We start from the raw sequence: 19,593 nt of genomic DNA on the forward strand, positions 1-19,593 counted from the left end.
TGACCCCTAACCACTAACCCTACCCACTAACCCTAACCCTGACCCCTAACCCTGATAACCACCATTACATCATTTTCTATTTTAGTGTCTTCCTGTCAAGCTTCTGTTCATCAAATCATATTTATTTGTTGCTGTGACCTACAGTATATAACCTAACAGCCTCTATGATTTTTTTATTTCATTTTACTATTAGTGTCAGTATTTGTTATTTTCTACCATGCACAATAAAAGTCAGGAAACTCATCTGGCCTGTGGAATATACCAGAGAAATACCAAGGACACGTTACAGTCAGTCTGCAAGACCTAAATATACACAAAACTTAAATAAAGCACAACTTAATAAAACTAACCCAGACCACCATTTAAAGTGGACCAGATAAAGAAATGTACACTGACAACACATAAAAAGAAAACACTTTAAAGGGATTTCCTCTTGTCCTCTATCCTTCCTCAACCCATAGGCATTTGTTGCTGTGGTTTCCTCCATTGGGAAAACAAGAACAATACTCATTTTGTGTGCCAAATTGTTTTATAACATGAGAAACTGGTATTTGTCTTGAACAAATAGAGCAGATCTAAAAAAAAAATAGAAACACTGTTTTCAATGTAAGCATACTGTGAAAGCCCCCAGATTTAAAAATGTAGTGTTAAGGGATTTTATAGGATAAATGATGTGACATTGCCCCCTTGTGGTTAGGTGGAAGCAGTGGAAAACCAAGCAGAGTAATAAAGCCATGCTTAGAGAGCACACACTGGACATGTGTCTCTGTGTTTATTTGTTAAGTTAGAGCCACTTAACTCTACATGATGTCAGAAGACTTCAGTTTCTTGAGTCGGGTAAAAATGAGATGTGGACTGGAAAGACTGGAGAGAACTCACGTTAACTTTAGTTAGTAAGTCTGAAGTTTAGCTAGCTTGCAAGGTTAACGTGACTCGTAGTTATCGTTTGCTTCGGACGGGAAGGAAAGAAAATGAAGCGGTTTCAGATTCCCCCACCACCAAAGTTTGAGTTCACAAAGCCAGAAGAGTGGCCCAAGTGGATTCGAAGGTTTGAGAGATTCCGGATTGCATCGGGTCTAGAGCTACATATGGATAAAAACTGGTTTCATTTTTCCATGAAAATTAGATCAAGGTTTATGATTAAATTGTCTAATGATCCAAGGTGTCTAGGCAGAGCTCAGGTAGGGCACGGTTAGCTTAGTCGTTCAGATTCAGAAGACAAGCTTTGGAATTGCTGCTGATTTCACTTCAAAAAATCAAAATAATGAGACAAAAAAATGGAACATGCATTTCCACATGCCTGACCCGTTTGGACCTAAAGGCAGCTGTAAGCTAGAGCCCGGATGGCTCAGGTGGTAGAGCATCAGACTTTTAATCTGAGGGTCCAGGGTTAAAGTCCCTGTTCGGGTGTTTATATCCACAGCCTGATTGCCAATGCTGGTCGCAACATGAAAAGCCTGCTTTAGGTTGCTGCTGGTGTCTTAATGTTTCAGAGAACCAGAGGACAAATGCTTGGCTTGCTGCTGCTTTATTGTACAAATTAGAAGTTCGAAGCAGAGATTGAGAAGCACGAGACTCTCTTGTGAAACCGATAACAGTGTGTTTTAGAAATTATTTGCCGCTACCTGTGCAACGATAACGTGAGCATCACCAAGACGTGCCCGATTGTCACAGAAAACCGGAGCTTTATAAAAGTCTCCGCATTTGATTGTGCATAAAAATCCCTGTGTGTATAATAGAGCAAGGCTTGACCCTGACGTGATTTGAACACGCAACCTTCTGATTTGGCACCACAAGGTCCCAAACCAGATGCAAAAGTGCACCATAAAGCAAACATGGACGAGCATGTGCTTCTCCGTCGACAAGGACAAAAAAGAAGTGGTCGAAACTCAGAGGCAAGACGTAGGCAATGACTGGTTTGAATAATTCCCGCAATACAGGAAAGTTGATCATCAAGGTAGGGCTCAGATAGCTCAGTCATACGGATTCAGAAGATTTGACAAGCTTTGGAATTGCTGCTGTTTTCACTGTGACCAGCAAGAGTACATAGCAAAAGATCGAAGCAGAGGTTAAGACTCTCTTATGAAACCGACAAAAGTCTGTTTTCGAAATTATTTGCTGCTACCTGTGCAACGATAACATGAGCATCACCAAGACGTGCCTGATCGTCACAGAAATCCGATTCTTTATAAAAGTCTCCGCATTTGATTGTGCATAAAAATCCCTATGTGTATAATAGATCAAAGCTTGACCCTGACGTGATTTGAACACGCAACCTTCTGATATGGCAACACAAGGTCCCAAGCCAGATGCAAAAGTGCACCATAAAGCAAACATGGACGAGCACGTGCTTCTCCGTCGACAAGGACAAAAAAGAAGTGGTCGAAACTCAGAGGCAAGACATAGACAATGACTGGTTTGAATAATTCCCGCAATACAGGTAAGTTGATCATCAAGGTAGGGCTCAGATAGCTCAGTCATACGGATTCAGAAGATTTGACAAGCTTTGGAATTGCTGCTGATTTCACTGTGACCAGCAAGAGTACAGAGCAAAAGATCAAAATAATTAGACGAAACAGTGGAACATGCATTTCCCCATGCCTGACGCGTTTGGACGTAAAGTCAGCTGCAAGGTGGAGTCCGGATGGCTCAGTCGGTAGAGCATCAGACTTTTAATCTGAGGGTCCAGGGTTCAAGTCCCTGTTCGGGCGTTTATATCTATATGCGATGCTGGTAGCAAAATGAAAAGCCTGTTATAGGTTGCTGTTGGTGCTTCAATGATCCAAAGGACAAATGCTTGGCTTGCTGCTGCTTCATTGTACAAATGAGAAGTTAGAAGCAGAGGATAAGACTCTCTTATGAAACCGACAAAAGTGTGTTGTCGAAATTATTTGCTGCTACCTGTGCAACGATAACGTGAGCATCACCAAGACGTGCCTGATCGTCACAGAAATCCGATTCTTTATAAAAGTCTCCGCATTTGTTTGTGCATAAAAATCCCTATGTGTATAATAGAGCAAGGCTTGACCCTGACGTGATTTGAACACGCAGCCTTCTGATTTGGCACCACAAGGTCCCAAGCTAGATGCAAAAGGGCACCATAAAGCAAACATGGACGAGCACGTGCTTCTCCGTCGACAAGGACAAAAAAGAAGTGGTCGAAACTCAGAGGCAAGACGTAGGCAATGACTGGTTCGAATAATTCCCGCATTACAGGAAAGTTGATCATCAAGGTAGGGCTCAGATAGCTCAGTCATACGGATTCAGAAGATTTGACAAGCTTTGGAATTGCTGCTGTTTTCACTGTGACCAGCAAGAGTACATAGCAAAAGATCGAAGCAGAGGTTAAGACTCTCTTATGAAACCGACAAAAGTCTGTTTTCGAAATTATTTGCTGCTACCTGTGCAACGATAACATGAGCATCACCAAGACGTGCCTGATCGTCACAGAAATCCGATTCTTTATAAAAGTCTCCGCATTTGATTGTGCATAAAAATCCCTATGTGTATAATAGATCAAAGCTTGACCCTGACGTGATTTGAACACGCAACCTTCTGATTTGGCAATACAAGCTCCCAAGCCAGATGCAAAAGTGCACCATAAAGCAAACATGGACGAGCACGTGCTTCTCCGTCGACAAGGACAAAAAAGAAGTGGTCGAAACTCAGAGGCAAGACATAGACAATGACTGGTTTGAATAATTCCCGCAATACAGGTAAGTTGATCATCAAGGTAGGGCTCAGATAGCTCAGTCATACGGATTCAGAAGATTTGACAAGCTTTGGAATTGCTGCTGATTTCACTGTGACCAGCAAGAGTACAGAGCAAAAGATCAAAATAATCAGACGAAACAGTGAAACATGCATTTCCACATGCCTGACGCGTTTGGACCTAAAGTCAGCTGCAAGGTAGAGCCCGGATGGCTCAGTCGGTAGAGCATCAGACTTTTAATCTGAGGGTCCAGGGTTCAAGTCCCTGTTTGGGCGTTTATATCTATATGCGATGCTGGTAGCAAAATGAAAAGCCTGCTTTAGGTTGCTGTTGGTGCTTCAATGAACCAAAGGACAAATGCTTGGCTTGCTGCTGCTTCATTGTACAAATGAGAAGTTAGAAGCAGAGGTTAAGACTCTCTTATGAAACCGACAAAAGTCTGTTTTCGAAATTATTTGCTGCTACCTGTGCAACGATAACGTGAGCATCACCAAGACGTGCCTGATCGTCACAGAAATCCGATTCTTTATAAAAGTCTCCGCATTTGATTGTGCATAAAAATCCCTATGTGTATAATAGAGCAAGGCTTGACCCTGACGTCATTTGAACATGCAGCCTTCTGATTTGGCACCACAAGGTCCCAAGCCAGATGCAAAAGGGCACCATAAAGCAAACATGGACGAGCACGTGCTTCTCCGTCGACAAGGACAAAAAAGAAGTGGTCGAAACTCAGAGGCAAGACGTAGGCAATGACTGGTTCGAATAATTCCCGCATTACAGGAAAGTTGATCATCAAGGTAGGGCTCAGATAGCTCAGTCATACGGATTCAGAAGATTTGACAAGCTTTGGAATTGCTGCTGTTTTCACTGTGACCAGCAAGAGTACATAGCAAAAGATCGAAGCAGAGGTTAAGACTCTCTTATGAAACCGACAAAAGTCTGTTTTCGAAATTATTTGCTGCTACCTGTGCAACGATAACATGAGCATCACCAAGACGTGCCTGATCGTCACAGAAATCCGATTCTTTATAAAAGTCTCCGCATTTGATTGTGCATAAAAATCCCTATGTGTATAATAGATCAAAGCTTGACCCTGACGTGATTTGAACACGCAACCTTCTGATATGGCAACACAAGGTCCCAAGCCAGATGCAAAAGTGCACCATAAAGCAAACATGGACGAGCACGTGCTTCTCCGTCGACAAGGACAAAAAAGAAGTGGTTCGAAACTCAGAGGCAAGACATAGACAATGACTGGTTTGAATAATTCCCGCAATACAGGTAAGTTGATCATCAAGGTAGGGCTCAGATAGCTCAGTCATACGGATTCAGAAGACAAGCTTTGGAATTGCTGCTGATTTCACTGTGACCAGCAAGAGTACAGAGCAAAAGATCAAAATAATCAGACGAAACAGTGGACCATGCATTTCCACATGCCTGACGCGTTTGGACTTAAAGTCAGCTGCAAGGTGGAGCCCGGATGGCTCAGTCGGTAGAGCATCAGACTTTTAATCTGAGGGTCCAGGGTTCAAGTCCCTGTTCGGGCGTTTATATCTATATGTGATGCTGGTAGCAAAATGAAAAGCCTGCTTTAGGTTGCTGTTGGTGCTTCAATGATCCAAAGGACAAATGCTTGGCTTGCTGCTGCTTCATTGTACAAATGAGAAGTTAGAAGCAGAGGTTAAGACTCTCTTATGAAACCGACAAAAGTGTGTTGTCGAAATTATTTGCTGCTACCTGTGCAACGATAACGTGAGCATCACCAAGACGTGCCTGATCGTCACAGAAATCCGATTCTTTATAAAAGTCTCCGCATTTGTTTGTGCATAAAAATCCTTATGTGTATAATAGAGCAAGGCTTGACCCTGACGTGATTTGAACACGCAGCCTTCTGATTTGGCACCACAAGGTCCCAAGCTGGGATGCAAAAGGGCACCATAAAGCAAACATGGACGAGCACGTGCTTCTCCGTCGACAAGGACAAAAAAGAAGTGGTTGAAACTCAGAGGCAAGACATAGACAATGACTGGTTTGAATAATTCCCGCAATACAGGTAAGTTGATCATCAAGGTAGGGCTCAGATAGCTCAGTCATACGGATTCAGAAGACAAGCTTTGGAATTGCTGCTGATTTCACTGTGACCAGCAAGAGTACAGAGCAAAAGATCAAAATAATTAGACGAAACAGTGGAACATGCATTTCCCCATGCCTGACGCGTTTGGACGTAAAGTCAGCTGCAAGGTAGAGCCCGGATGGCTCAGTCGGTAGAGCATCAGACTTTTAATCTGAGGGTCCAGGGTTCAAGTCCCTGTTCGGGCGTTTATATCTATATGCGATGCTGGTAGCAAAATGAAAAGCCTGCTTTAGCTTGCTGTTGGTGCTTCAATGAACCAAAGGACAAATGCTTGGCTTGCTGCTGCTTCATTGTACAAATGAGAAGTTAGAAGCAGAGGTTAAGACTCTCTTATGAAACCGACAAAAGTCTGTTTTCGAAATTATTTGCTGCTACCTGTGCAACGATAACGTGAGCATCACCAAGACGTGCCTGATCGTCACAGAAATCCGATTCTTTATAAAAGTCTCCGCATTTGATTGTGCATAAAAATCCCTATGTGTATAATAGAGCAAGGCTTGACCCTGACGTCATTTGAACATGCAGCCTTCTGATTTGGCACCACAAGGTCCCAAGCCAGATGCAAAAGGGCACCATAAAGCAAACATGGACGAGCACGTGCTTCTCCGTCGACAAGGACAAAAAAGAAGTGGTCGAAACTCAGAGGCAAGACGTAGGCAATGACTGGTTCGAATAATTCCCGCATTACAGGAAAGTTGATCATCAAGGTAGGGCTCAGATAGCTCAGTCATACGGATTCAGAAGATTTGACAAGCTTTGGAATTGCTGCTGTTTTCACTGTGACCAGCAAGAGTACATAGCAAAAGATCGAAGCAGAGGTTAAGACTCTCTTATGAAACCGACAAAAGTCTGTTTTCGAAATTATTTGCTGCTACCTGTGCAACGATAACATGAGCATCACCAAGACGTGCCTGATCGTCACAGAAATCCGATTCTTTATAAAAGTCTCCGCATTTGATTGTGCATAAAAATCCCTATGTGTATAATAGATCAAAGCTTGACCCTGACGTGATTTGAACACGCAACCTTCTGATATGGCAACACAAGGTCCCAAGCCAGATGCAAAAGTGCACCATAAAGCAAACATGGACGAGCACGTGCTTCTCCGTCGACAAGGACAAAAAAGAAGTGGTCGAAACTCAGAGGCAAGACATAGACAATGACTGGTTTGAATAATTCCCGCAATACAGGTAAGTTGATCATCAAGGTAGGGCTCAGATAGCTCAGTCATACGGAATCAGAAGACAAGCTTTGGAATTGCTGCTGATTTCACTGTGACCAGCAAGAGTACAGAGCAAAAGATCAAAATAATTAGACGAAACAGTGGAACATGCATTTCCCCATGCCTGACGCGTTTGGACGTAAAGTCAGCTGCAAGGTGGAGTCCGGATGGCTCAGTCGGTAGAGCATCAGACTTTTAATCTGAGGGTCCAGGGTTCAAGTCCCTGTTCGGGCGTTTATATCTATATGCGATGCTGGTAGCAAAATGAAAAGCCTGTTATAGGTTGCTGTTGGTGCTTCAATGAACCAAAGGACAAATGCTTGGCTTGCTGCTGCTTCATTGTACAAATGAGAAGTTAGAAGCAGAGGTTAAGACTCTCTTATGAAACCGACAAAAGTGTGTTGTCGAAATTATTTGCTGCTACCTGTGCAACGATAACGTGAGCATCACCAAGACGTGCCTGATCGTCACAGAAATCCGATTCTTTATAAAAGTCTCCGCATTTGTTTGTGCATAAAAATCCCTATGTGTATAATAGAGCAAGGCTTGACCCTGACGTGATTTGAACACGCAGCCTTCTGATTTGGCACCACAAGGTCCCAAGCTGGGATGCAAAAGGGCACCATAAAGCAAACATGGACGAGCACGTGCTTCTCCGTCGACAAGGACAAAAAAGAAGTGGTCGAAACTCAGAGGCAAGACGTAGGCAATGACTGGTTCGAATAATTCCCGCATTACAGGAAAGTTGATCATCAAGGTAGGGCTCAGATAGCTCAGTCATACGGATTCAGAAGATTTGACAAGCTTTGGAATTGCTGCTGTTTTCACTGTGACCAGCAAGAGTACATAGCAAAAGATCGAAGCAGAGGTTAAGACTCTCTTATGAAACTGACAAAAGTCTGTTTTCGAAATTATTTGCTGCTACCTGTGCAACGATAACATGAGCATCACCAAGACGTGCCTGATCGTCACAGAAATCCGATTCTTTATAAAAGTCTCCGCATTTGATTGTGCATAAAAATCCCTATGTGTATAATAGATCAAAGCTTGACCCTGACGTGATTTGAACACGCAACCTTCTGATATGGCAACACAAGGTCCCAAGCCAGATGCAAAAGTGCACCATAAAGCAAACATGGACGAGCACGTGCTTCTCCGTCGACAAGGACAAAAAAGAAGTGGTTGAAACTCAGAGGCAAGACATAGACAATGACTGGTTTGAATAATTCCCGCAATACAGGTAAGTTGATCATCAAGGTAGGGCTCAGATAGCTCAGTCATACGGATTCAGAAGACAAGCTTTGGAATTGCTGCTGATTTCACTGTGACCAGCAAGAGTACAGAGCAAAAGATCAAAATAATCAGACGAAACAGTGGACCATGCATTTCCACATGCCTGACGCGTTTGGACTTAAAGTCAGCTGCAAGGTGGAGCCCGGATGGCTCAGTCGGTAGAGCATCAGACTTTTAATCTGAGGGTCCAGGGTTCAAGTCCCTGTTCGGGCGTTTATATCTATATGTGATGCTGGTAGCAAAATGAAAAGCCTGCTTTAGGTTGCTGTTGGTGCTTCAATGATCCAAAGGACAAATGCTTGGCTTGCTGCTGCTTCATTGTACAAATGAGAAGTTAGAAGCAGAGGTTAAGACTCTCTTATGAAACCGACAAAAGTGTGTTGTCGAAATTATTTGCTGCTACCTGTGCAACGATAACGTGAGCATCACCAAGACGTGCCTGATCGTCACAGAAATCCGATTCTTTATAAAAGTCTCCGCATTTGTTTGTGCATAAAAATCCTTATGTGTATAATAGAGCAAGGCTTGACCCTGACGTGATTTGAACACGCAGCCTTCTGATTTGGCACCACAAGGTCCCAAGCTGGGATGCAAAAGGGCACCATAAAGCAAACATGGACGAGCACGTGCTTCTCCGTCGACAAGGACAAAAAAGAAGTGGTCGAAACTCAGAGGCAAGACGTAGGCAATGACTGGTTCGAATAATTCCCGCATTACAGGAAAGTTGATCATCAAGGTAGGGCTCAGATAGCTCAGTCATACGGATTCAGAAGATTTGACAAGCTTTGGAATTGCTGCTGTTTTCACTGTGACCAGCAAGAGTACAGAGCAAAAGATCGAAGCAGAGGTTAAGACTCTCTTATGAAACCGACAAAAGTGTGTTTTCGAAATTGTTTGCTGCTACCTGTGCAACGATAACATGAGCATCACCAAGACGTGCCTGATCGTCACAGAAATCCGATTCTTTATAAAAGTCTCCGCATTTGATTGTGCATAAAAATCCCTATGTGTATAATAGATCAAAGCTTGACCCTGACGTGATTTGAACACGCAACCTTCTGATTTGGCAATACAAGCTCCCAAGCCAGATGCAAAAGTGCACCATAAAGCAAACATGGACGAGCACGTGCTTCTCCGTCGACAAGGACAAAAAAGAAGTGGTCGAAACTCAGAGGCAAGACATAGACAATGACTGGTTTGAATAATTCCCGCAATACAGGTAAGTTGATCATCAAGGTAGGGCTCAGATAGCTCAGTCATACGGATTCAGAAGATTTGACAAGCTTTGGAATTGCTGCTGATTTCACTGTGACCAGCAAGAGTACAGAGCAAAAGATCAAAATAATTAGACGAAACAGTGGAACATGCATTTCCCCATGCCTGATGCGTTTGGACGTAAAGTCAGCTGCAAGGTAGAGCCCGGATGGCTCAGTCGGTAGAGCATCAGACTTTTAATCTGAGGGTCCAGGGTTCAAGTCCCTGTTCGGGCGTTTATATCTATATGCGATGCTGGTAGCAAAATGAAAAGCCTGCTTTAGCTTGCTGTTGGTGCTTCAATGATCCAAAGGACAAATGCTTGGCTTGCTGCTGCTTCATTGTACAAATGAGAAGTTAGAAGCAGAGGATAAGACTCTCTTATGAAACCGACAAAAGTGTGTTGTCGAAATTATTTGCTGCTACCTGTGCAACGATAACGTGAGCATCACCAAGACGTGCCTGATCGTCACAGAAATCCGATTCTTTATAAAAGTCTCCGCATTTGATTGTGCATAAAAATCCCTATGTGTATAATAGATCAAAGCTTGACCCTGACGTGATTTGAACACGCAACCTTCTGATTTGGCAACACAAGGTCCCAAGCCAGATGCAAAAGTGCACCATAAAGCAAACATGGACGAGCACGTGCTTCTCCGTCGACAAGGACAAAAAAGAAGTGGTTGAAACTCAGAGGCAAGACATAGACAATGACTGGTTTGAATAATTCCCGCAATACAGGTAAGTTGATCATCAAGGTAGGGCTCAGATAGCTCAGTCATACGGATTCAGAAGACAAGCTTTGGAATTGCTGCTGATTTCACTGTGACCAGCAAGAGTACAGAGCAAAAGATCAAAATAATTAGACGAAACAGTGGAACATGCATTTCCCCATGCCTGACGCGTTTGGACGTAAAGTCAGCTGCAAGGTAGAGCCCGGATGGCTCAGTCGGTAGAGCATCAGACTTTTAATCTGAGGGTCCAGGGTTCAAGTCCCTGTTCGGGCGTTTATATCTATATGCGATGCTGGTAGCAAAATGAAAAGCCTGCTTTAGCTTGCTGTTGGTGCTTCAATGAACCAAAGGACAAATGCTTGGCTTGCTGCTGCTTCATTGTACAAATGAGAAGTTAGAAGCAGAGGTTAAGACTCTCTTATGAAACCGACAAAAGTGTGTTTTCGAAATTATTTGCTGCTACCTGTGCAACGATAACGTGAGCATCACCAAGACGTGCCTGATCGTCACAGAAATCCGATTCTTTATAAAAGTCTCCGCATTTGATTGTGCATAAAAATCCCTATGTGTATAATAGAGCAAGGCTTGACCCTGACGTGATTTGAACACGCAGCCTTCTGATTTGGCACCACAAGGTCCCAAGCCAGATGCAAAAGGGCACCATAAAGCAAACATGGACGAGCACGTGCTTCTCCGTCGACAAGGACAAAAAAGAAGTGGTCGAAACTCAGAGGCAAGACGTAGGCAATGACTGGTTCGAATAATTCCCGCATTACAGGAAAGTTGATCATCAAGGTAGGGCTCAGATAGCTCAGTCATACGGATTCAGAAGATTTGACAAGCTTTGGAATTGCTGCTGTTTTCACTGTGACCAGCAAGAGTACATAGCAAAAGATCGAAGCAGAGGTTAAGACTCTCTTATGAAACCGACAAAAGTGTGTTTTCGAAATTATTTGCTGCTACCTGTGCAACGATAACGTGAGCATCACCAAGACGTGCCTGATCGTCACAGAAATCCGATTCTTTATAAAAGTCTCCGCATTTGATTGTGCATAAAAATCCCTATGTGTATAATAGAGCAAGGCCCTGACGTGATTTGAACACGCAGCCTTCTGATTTGGCACCACAAGGTCCCAAGCCAGATGCAAAAGGGCACCATAAAGCAAACATGGACGAGCACGTGCTTCTCCGTCGACAAGGACAAAAAAGAAGTGGTCGAAACTCAGAGGCAAGACATAGACAATGACTGGTTCGAATAATTCCCGCAATACAGGTAAGTTGATCATCAAGGTAGGGCTCAGATAGCTCAGTCATACGGATTCAGAAGACAAGCTTTGCAATTGCTGCTGATTTCACTGTGACCAGCAAGAGTACAGAGCAAAAGATCAAAATAATCAGACGAAACAGTGGAACATGCATTTCACATGCCTGACGCGTTTGGACCTAAAGTCAGCTGCAAGGTAGTGCCCGGATGGCTCAGTCGGTAGAGCATCAGACTTTTAATCTGAGGGTCCAGGGTTCAAGTCCCTGTTCGGGCGTTTATATCTATATGCGATGCTGGTAGCAAAATGAAAAGCCTGCTTTAGGTTGCTGTTGGTGCTTCAATGAACCAAAGGACAAATGCTTGGCTTGCTGCTGCTTCATTGTACAAATGAGAAGTTAGAAGCAGAGGTTAAGACTCGCTTATGAAACCGACAAAAGTGTGTTTTCGAAATTATTTGCTGCTACCTGTGCAACGATAACGTGAGCATCACCAAGACGTGCCTGATCGTCACAGAAATCCGATTCTTTATAAAAGTCTCCGCATTTGATTGTGCATAAAAATCCCTATGTGTATAATAGAGCAAGGCTTGACCCTGACGTCATTTGAACATGCAGCCTTCTGATTTGGCACCACAAGGTCCCAAGCCAGATGCAAAAGGGCACCATAAAGCAAACATGGACGAGCACGTGCTTCTCCGTCGACAAGGACAAAAAAGAAGTGGTCGAAACTCAGAGGCAAGACGTAGGCAATGACTGGTTCGAATAATTCCCGCATTACAGGAAAGTTGATCATCAAGGTAGGGCTCAGATAGCTCAGTCATACGGATTCAGAAGATTTGACAAGCTTTGGAATTGCTGCTGTTTTCACTGTGACCAGCAAGAGTACATAGCAAAAGATCGAAGCAGAGGTTAAGACTCTCTTATGAAACCGACAAAAGTCTGTTTTCGAAATTATTTGCTGCTACCTGTGCAACGATAACATGAGCATCACCAAGACGTGCCTGATCGTCACAGAAATCCGATTCTTTATAAAAGTCTCCGCATTTGATTGTGCATAAAAATCCCTATGTGTATAATAGATCAAAGCTTGACCCTGACGTGATTTGAACACGCAACCTTCTGATATGGCAACACAAGGTCCCAAGCCAGATGCAAAAGTGCACCATAAAGCAAACATGGACGAGCACGTGCTTCTCCGTCGACAAGGACAAAAAAGAAGTGGTTGAAACTCAGAGGCAAGACATAGACAATGACTGGTTTGAATAATTCCCGCAATACAGGTAAGTTGATCATCAAGGTAGGGCTCAGATAGCTCAGTCATACGGATTCAGAAGACAAGCTTTGGAATTGCTGCTGATTTCACTGTGACCAGCAAGAGTACAGAGCAAAAGATCAAAATAATCAGACGAAACAGTGGAACATGCATTTCCACATGCCTGACGCGTTTGGATCTAAAGTCAGCTGCAAGGTAGAGCCCGGATGGCTCAGTCGGTAGAGCATCAGACTTTTAATCTGAGGGTTCAGGGTTCAAGTCCCTGTTCGGGCGTTTATATCTATATGCGATGCTGGTAGCAAAATGAAAAGCCTGTTTTAGGTTGCTGTTGGTGCTTCAATGAACCAAAGGACAAATGCTTGGCTTGCTGCTGCTTCATTGTACAAATGAGAAGTTAGAAGCAGAGGTTAAGACTCTCTTATGAAACCGACAAAAGTGTGTTTTCGAAATTATTTGCTGCTACCTGTGCAACGATAACGTGAGCATCACCAAGACGTGCCTGATCGTCACAGAAATCCGATTCTTTATAAAAGTCTCCGCATTTGATTGTGCATAAAAATCCCTATGTGTATAATAGAGCAAGGCTTGACCCTGACGTGATTTGAACACGCAGCCTTCTGATTTGGCACCACAAGGTCCCAAGCCAGATGCAAAAGGGCACCATAAAGCAAACATGGACGAGCACGTGCTTCTCCGTCGACAAGGACAAAAAAGAAGTGGTCGAAACTCAGAGGCAAGACGTAGGCAATGACTGGTTCGAATAATTCCCGCATTACAGGAAAGTTGATCATCAAGGTAGGGCTCAGATAGCTCAGTCATACGGATTCAGAAGATTTGACAAGCTTTGGAATTGCTGCTGTTTTCAATGTGACCAGCAAGAGTACATAGCAAAAGATCGAAGCAGAGGTTAAGACTCTCTTATGAAACCGACAAAAGTGTGTTTTCGAAATTATTTGCTGCTACCTGTGCAACGATAACGTGAGCATCACCAAGACGTGCCTGATCGTCACAGAAATCCGATTCTTTATAAAAGTCTCCGCATTTGATTGTGCATAAAAATCCCTATGTGTATAATAGAGCAAGGCCCTGACGTGATTTGAACACGCAGCCTTCTGATTTGGCACCACAAGGTCCCAAGCCAGATGCAAAAGGGCACCATAAAGCAAACATGGACGAGCACGTGCTTCTCCGTCGACAAGGACAAAAAACAAGTGGTCGAAACTCAGAGGCAAGACATAGACAATGACTGGTTCGAATAATTCCCGCAATACAGGTAAGTTGATCATCAAGGTAGGGCTCAGATAGCTCAGTCATACGGATTCAGAAGACAAGCTTTGCAATTGCTGCTGATTTCACTGTGACCAGCAAGAGTACAGAGCAAAAGATCAAAATAATCAGACGAAACAGTGGAACATGCATTTTCACATGCCTGACGCGTTTGGACCTAAAGTCAGCTGCAAGGTAGTGCCCGGATGGCTCAGTCGGTAGAGCATCAGACTTTTAATCTGAGGGTCCAGGGTTCAAGTCCCTGTTCGGGCGTTTATATCTATATGCGATGCTGGTAGCAAAATGAAAAGCCTGCTTTAGGTTGCTGTTGGTGCTTCAATGAACCAAAGGACAAATGCTTGGCTTGCTGCTGCTTCATTGTACAAATGAGAAGTTAGAAGCAGAGGTTAAGACTCGCTTATGAAACCGACAAAAGTGTGTTTTCGAAATTATTTGCTGCTACCTGTGCAACGATAACGTGAGCATCACCAAGACGTGCCTGATCGTCACAGAAATCCGATTCTTTATAAAAGTCTCCGCATTTGATTGTGCATAAAAATCCCTATGTGTATAATAGAGCAAGGCTTGACCCTGACGTGATTTGAACACGCAGCACAAGATCCCAAGCCAGATGCAAAAGCGCACCATAAATCAAACATGGACGAGCACGTGCTTCTCCGTCGATAAGGACAAAAAAGAAGTGGTCGAAACTCAGAGGCAAGACATAGACAATGACTGGTTCGAATAATTCCCGCAATACAGGTAAGTTGATCATCAAGGTAGGGCTCAGATAGCTCAGTCATACGGATTCAGAAGACAAGCTTTGGAATTGCTGCTGATTTCACTGTGACCAGCAAGAGTACAGAGCAAAAGATCAAAATAATCAGACGAAACAGTGGAACATGCATTTCCACATGCCTGACGCGTTTGGACCTAAAGTAAGCTGCAAGGTAGAGCCCGGATGGCTCAGTCGGTAGAGCATCAGACTTTTAATCTGAGGGTCCAGGGTTCAAGTCCCTGTTCGGGCGTTTATATCTATATGCGATGCTGGTAGCAAAATGAAAAGCCTGCTTTAGGTTGCTGTTGGTGCTTCAATGAACCAAAGGACAAATGCTTGGCTTGCTGCTGCTTCATTGTACAAATGAGAAGTTAGAAGCAGAGGTTAAGACTCGCTTATGAAACCGACAAAAGTGTGTTTTCGAAATTATTTGCTGCTACCTGTGCAACGATAACGTGAGCATCACCAAGACGTGCCTGATCGTCACAGAAATCCGATTCTTTATAAAAGTCTCCGCATTTGATTGTGCATAAAAATCCCTATGTGTATAATAGAGCAAGGCCCTGACGTGATTTGAACACGCAGCCTTCTGATTTGGCACCACAAGGTTCCAAGCCAGATGCAAAAGGGCACCATAAAGCAAACATGGACGAGCACGTGCTTCTCCGTCGACAAGGACAAAAAAGAAGTGGTCGAAACTCAGAGGCAAGACATAGACAATGACTGGTTCGAATAATTCCCGCAATACAGGTAAGTTGATCATCAAGGTAGGGCTCAGATAGCTCAGTCATACGGATTCAGAAGACAAGCTTTGCAATTGCTGCTGATTTCACTGTGACCAGCAAGAGTACAGAGCAAAAGATCAAAATAATCAGACGAAACAGTGGAACATGCATTTTCACATGCCTGACGCGTTTGGACCTAAAGTCAGCTGCAAGGTAGAGCCCGGATGGCTCAGTCGGTAGAGCATCAGACTTTTAATCTGAGGGTCCAGGGTTCAAGTCCCTGTTCGGGCGTTTATATCTATATGCGATGCTGGTAGCAAAATGAAAAGCCTGCTTTAGGTTGCTGTTGGTGCTTCAATGAACCAAAGGACAAATGCTTGGCTTGCTGCTGCTTCATTGTACAAATGAGAAGTTAGAAGCAGAGGTTAAGACTCTCTTATGAAACCGACAAAAGTGTGTTTTCGAAATTATTTGCTGCTACCTGTGCAACGATAACGTGAGCATCACCAAGACGTGCCTGATCGTCACAGAAATCCGATTCTTTATAAAAGTCTCCGCATTTGATTGTGCATAAAAATCCCTATGTGTATAATAGAGCAAGGCTTGACCCTGACGTGATTTGAACACGCAGCCTTCTGATTTGGCACCACAAGGTCCCAAGCCAGATGCAAAAGGGCACCATAAAGCAAACATGGACGAGCACGTGCTTCTCCGTCGACAAGGACAAAAAAGAAGTGGTCGAAACTCAGAGGCAAGACGTAGGCAATGACTGGTTCGAATAATTCCCGCATTACAGGAAAGTTGATCATCAAGGTAGGGCTCAGATAGCTCAGTCATACGGATTCAGAAGATTTGACAAGCTTTGGAATTGCTGCTGTTTTCAATGTGACCAGCAAGAGTACATAGCAAAAGATCGAAGCAGAGGTTAAGACTCTCTTATGAAACCGACAAAAGTGTGTTTTCGAAATTATTTGCTGCTACCTGTGCAACGATAACGTGAGCATCACCAAGACGTGCCTGATCGTCACAGAAATCCGATTCTTTATAAAAGTCTCCGCATTTGATTGTGCATAAAAATCCCTATGTGTATAATAGAGCAAGGCTGCCTGACGTGATTTGAACACGCAGCCTTCTGATTTGGCACCACAAGGTCCCAAGCCAGATGCAAAAGGGCACCATAAAGCAAACATGGACGAGCACGTGCTTCTCCGTCGACAAGGACAAAAAAGAAGTGGTCGAAACTCAGAGGCAAGACATAGACAATGACTGGTTCGAATAATTCCCGCAATACAGGTAAGTTGATCATCAAGATAGGGCTCAGATAGCTCAGTCATACGGATTCAGAAGACAAGCTTTGCAATTGCTGCTGATTTCACTGTGACCAGCAAGAGTACAGAGCAAAAGATCAAAATAATCAGACGAAACAGTGGAACATGCATTTTCACATGCCTGACGCGTTTGGACCTAAAGTCAGCTGCAAGGTAGTGCCCGGATGGCTCAGTCGGTAGAGCATCAGACTTTTAATCTGAGGGTCCAGGGTTCAAGTCCCTGTTCGGGCGTTTATATCTATATGCGATGCTGGTAGCAAAATGAAAAGCCTGCTTTAGGTTGCTGTTGGTGCTTCAATGAACCAAAGGACAAATGCTTGGCTTGCTGCTGCTTCATTGTACAAATGAGAAGTTAGAAGCAGAGGTTAAGACTCGCTTATGAAACCGACAAAAGTGTGTTTTCGAAATTATTTGCTGCTACCTGTGCAACGATAACGTGAGCATCACCAAGACGTGCCTGATCGTCACAGAAATCCGATTCTTTATAAAAGTCTCCGCATTTGATTGTGCATAAAAATCCCTATGTGTATAATAGAGCAAGGCTTGACCCTGACGTGATTTGAACACGCAGCCTTCTGATTTGGCACCACAAGGTCCCAAGCCAGATGCAAAAGGGCACCATAAAGCAAACATGGACGAGCACGTGCTTCTCCGTCGACAAGGACAAAAAAGAAGTGGTCGAAACTCAGAGGCAAGACATAGACAATGACTGGTTCGAATAATTCCCGCAATACAGGTAAGTTGATCATCAAGATAGGGCTCAGATAGCTCAGTCATACGGATTCAGAAGACAAGCTTTGCAATTGCTGCTGATTTCACTGTGACCAGCAAGAGTACAGAGCAAAAGATCAAAATAATCAGACGAAACAGTGGAACATGCATTTCCACATGCCTGACGCGTTTGGACCTAAAGTCAGCTGCAAGGTAGAGCCCGGATGGCTCAGTCGGTAGAGCATCAGACTTTTAATCTGAGGGTCCAGGGTTCAAGTCCCTGTTCGGGCGTTTATATCTATATGCGATGCTGGTAGCAAAATGAAAAGCCTGCTTTAGGTTGCTGTTGGTGCTTCAATGAACCAAAGGACAAATGCTTGGCTTGCTGCTGCTTCATTGTACAAATGAGAAGTTAGAAGCAGAGGTTAAGACTCGCTTATGAAACCGACAAAAGTGTGTTTTCGAAATTATTTGCTGCTACCTGTGCAACGATAACGTGAGCATCACCAAGATGTGCCTGATCGTCACAGAAATCCGATTCTTTATAAAAGTCTCCGCATTTGATTGTGCATAAAAATCCCTATGTGTATAATAGAGCAAGGCTTGACCCTGACGTGATTTGAACACGCAGCCTTCTGATTTGGCACCACAAGATCCCAAGCCAGATGCAAAAGCGCACCATAAATCAAACATGGACGAGCACGTGCTTCTCCGTCGATAAGGACAAAAAAGAAGTGGTCGAAACTCAGAGGCAAGACATAGACAATGACTGGTTCGAATAATTCCCGCAATACAGGTAAGTTGATCATCAAGGTAGGGCTCAGATAGCTCAGTCATACGGATTCAGAAGACAAGCTTTGCAATTGCTGCTGATTTCACTGTGACCAGCAAGAGTACAGAGCAAAAGATCAAAATAATCAGACGAAACAGTGGAACATGCATTTCCACATGCCTGACGCGTTTGGACCTAAAGTCAGCTGCAAGGTAGAGCCCGGATGGCTCAGTCGGTAGAGCATCAGACTTTTAATCTGAGGGTCCAGGGTTCAAGTCCCTGTTCGGGCGTTTATATCTATATGCGATGCTGGTAGCAAAATGAAAAGCCTGCTTTAGGTTGCTGTTGGTGCTTCAATGAACCAAAGGACAAATGCTTGGCTTGCTGCTGCTTCTTTGTACAAATGAGAAGTTAGAAGCAGAGGTTAAGACTCTCTTCTGAAACCGACAAAAGTCTATTTTCGAAATTATTTGCTGCTACCTGTGCAACGATAACGTGAGCATCACCAAGACGTGCCTGATCGTCACAGAAATCCGATTCTTTATAAAAGTCTCCGCATTTGATTGTGCATAAAAATCCCTATGTGTATAATAGAGCAAGGCCCTGATGTGATTTGAACACGCAGCCTTCTGATTTGGCACCACAAGGTCCCAAGCCAGATGCAAAAGGGCACCATAAAGCAAACATGGACGAGCACGTGCTTCTCCGTCGACAAGGACAAAAAAGAAGTGGTCGAAACTCAGAGGCAAGACATAGACAATGACTGGTTCGAATAATTCCCGCAATACAGGTAAGTTGATCATCAAGGTAGGGCTCAGATAGCTCAGTCATACGGATTCAGAAGACAAGCTTTGCAATTGCTGCTGATTTCACTGTGACCAGCAAGAGTACAGAGCAAAAGATCAAAATAATCAGACGAAACAGTGGAACATGCATTTTCACATGCCTGACTCGTTTGGACCTAAAGTCAGCTGCAAGGTAGTGCCCGGATGGCTCAGTCGGTAGAGCATCAGACTTTTAATCTGAGGGACCAGGGTTCAAGTCCCTGTTCGGGCGTTTATATCTATATGCGATGCTGGTAGCAAAATGAAAAGCCTGCTTTAGGTTGCTGTTGGTGCTTCAATGAAC

The 19,593-nt window shown here is 43.8% G+C and overlaps 18 non-coding genes across 18 annotated transcripts; all 18 read left to right on the top strand.

Moving 5' to 3' along the window:
* The first annotated feature begins 1,337 nt into the window (after positions 1 to 1,337).
* On the top strand, positions 1,338 to 1,410 carry trnak-uuu. Its single transcript has one exon. It is a non-coding gene; the product is annotated as a tRNA-Lys (tRNA).
* A 1,228-nt stretch (positions 1,411 to 2,638) lies between these two features.
* Positions 2,639 to 2,711, top strand: trnak-uuu. The gene has a single exon. It is a non-coding gene; the product is annotated as a tRNA-Lys (tRNA).
* Positions 2,712 to 3,914: 1,203 nt separating this feature from the next.
* trnak-uuu lies at positions 3,915 to 3,987 on the top strand. Its single transcript has one exon. It is a non-coding gene; the product is annotated as a tRNA-Lys (tRNA).
* A 1,199-nt stretch (positions 3,988 to 5,186) lies between these two features.
* Positions 5,187 to 5,259, top strand: trnak-uuu. Its single transcript has one exon. It is a non-coding gene; the product is annotated as a tRNA-Lys (tRNA).
* A 699-nt stretch (positions 5,260 to 5,958) lies between these two features.
* trnak-uuu lies at positions 5,959 to 6,031 on the top strand. The gene has a single exon. It is a non-coding gene; the product is annotated as a tRNA-Lys (tRNA).
* A 1,198-nt stretch (positions 6,032 to 7,229) lies between these two features.
* On the top strand, positions 7,230 to 7,302 carry trnak-uuu. The gene has a single exon. It is a non-coding gene; the product is annotated as a tRNA-Lys (tRNA).
* A 1,199-nt stretch (positions 7,303 to 8,501) lies between these two features.
* trnak-uuu lies at positions 8,502 to 8,574 on the top strand. The gene has a single exon. It is a non-coding gene; the product is annotated as a tRNA-Lys (tRNA).
* Positions 8,575 to 9,778: 1,204 nt separating this feature from the next.
* Positions 9,779 to 9,851, top strand: trnak-uuu. Its single transcript has one exon. It is a non-coding gene; the product is annotated as a tRNA-Lys (tRNA).
* A 698-nt stretch (positions 9,852 to 10,549) lies between these two features.
* trnak-uuu lies at positions 10,550 to 10,622 on the top strand. The gene has a single exon. It is a non-coding gene; the product is annotated as a tRNA-Lys (tRNA).
* Positions 10,623 to 11,814: 1,192 nt separating this feature from the next.
* trnak-uuu lies at positions 11,815 to 11,887 on the top strand. The gene has a single exon. It is a non-coding gene; the product is annotated as a tRNA-Lys (tRNA).
* A 1,198-nt stretch (positions 11,888 to 13,085) lies between these two features.
* On the top strand, positions 13,086 to 13,158 carry trnak-uuu. Its single transcript has one exon. It is a non-coding gene; the product is annotated as a tRNA-Lys (tRNA).
* A 1,193-nt stretch (positions 13,159 to 14,351) lies between these two features.
* Positions 14,352 to 14,424, top strand: trnak-uuu. Its single transcript has one exon. It is a non-coding gene; the product is annotated as a tRNA-Lys (tRNA).
* A 682-nt stretch (positions 14,425 to 15,106) lies between these two features.
* Positions 15,107 to 15,179, top strand: trnak-uuu. The gene has a single exon. It is a non-coding gene; the product is annotated as a tRNA-Lys (tRNA).
* Positions 15,180 to 15,872: 693 nt separating this feature from the next.
* trnak-uuu lies at positions 15,873 to 15,945 on the top strand. The gene has a single exon. It is a non-coding gene; the product is annotated as a tRNA-Lys (tRNA).
* Positions 15,946 to 17,140: 1,195 nt separating this feature from the next.
* Positions 17,141 to 17,213, top strand: trnak-uuu. Its single transcript has one exon. It is a non-coding gene; the product is annotated as a tRNA-Lys (tRNA).
* Positions 17,214 to 17,911: 698 nt separating this feature from the next.
* On the top strand, positions 17,912 to 17,984 carry trnak-uuu. Its single transcript has one exon. It is a non-coding gene; the product is annotated as a tRNA-Lys (tRNA).
* Positions 17,985 to 18,682: 698 nt separating this feature from the next.
* On the top strand, positions 18,683 to 18,755 carry trnak-uuu. The gene has a single exon. It is a non-coding gene; the product is annotated as a tRNA-Lys (tRNA).
* A 693-nt stretch (positions 18,756 to 19,448) lies between these two features.
* trnak-uuu lies at positions 19,449 to 19,521 on the top strand. The gene has a single exon. It is a non-coding gene; the product is annotated as a tRNA-Lys (tRNA).
* Positions 19,522 to 19,593: the final 72 nt, after the last annotated feature.

This window comes from Tachysurus fulvidraco, chromosome 6 (assembly GCF_022655615.1).
Source record: "Tachysurus fulvidraco isolate hzauxx_2018 chromosome 6, HZAU_PFXX_2.0, whole genome shotgun sequence".
NCBI lineage: Eukaryota > Metazoa > Chordata > Actinopteri > Siluriformes > Bagridae > Tachysurus > Tachysurus fulvidraco.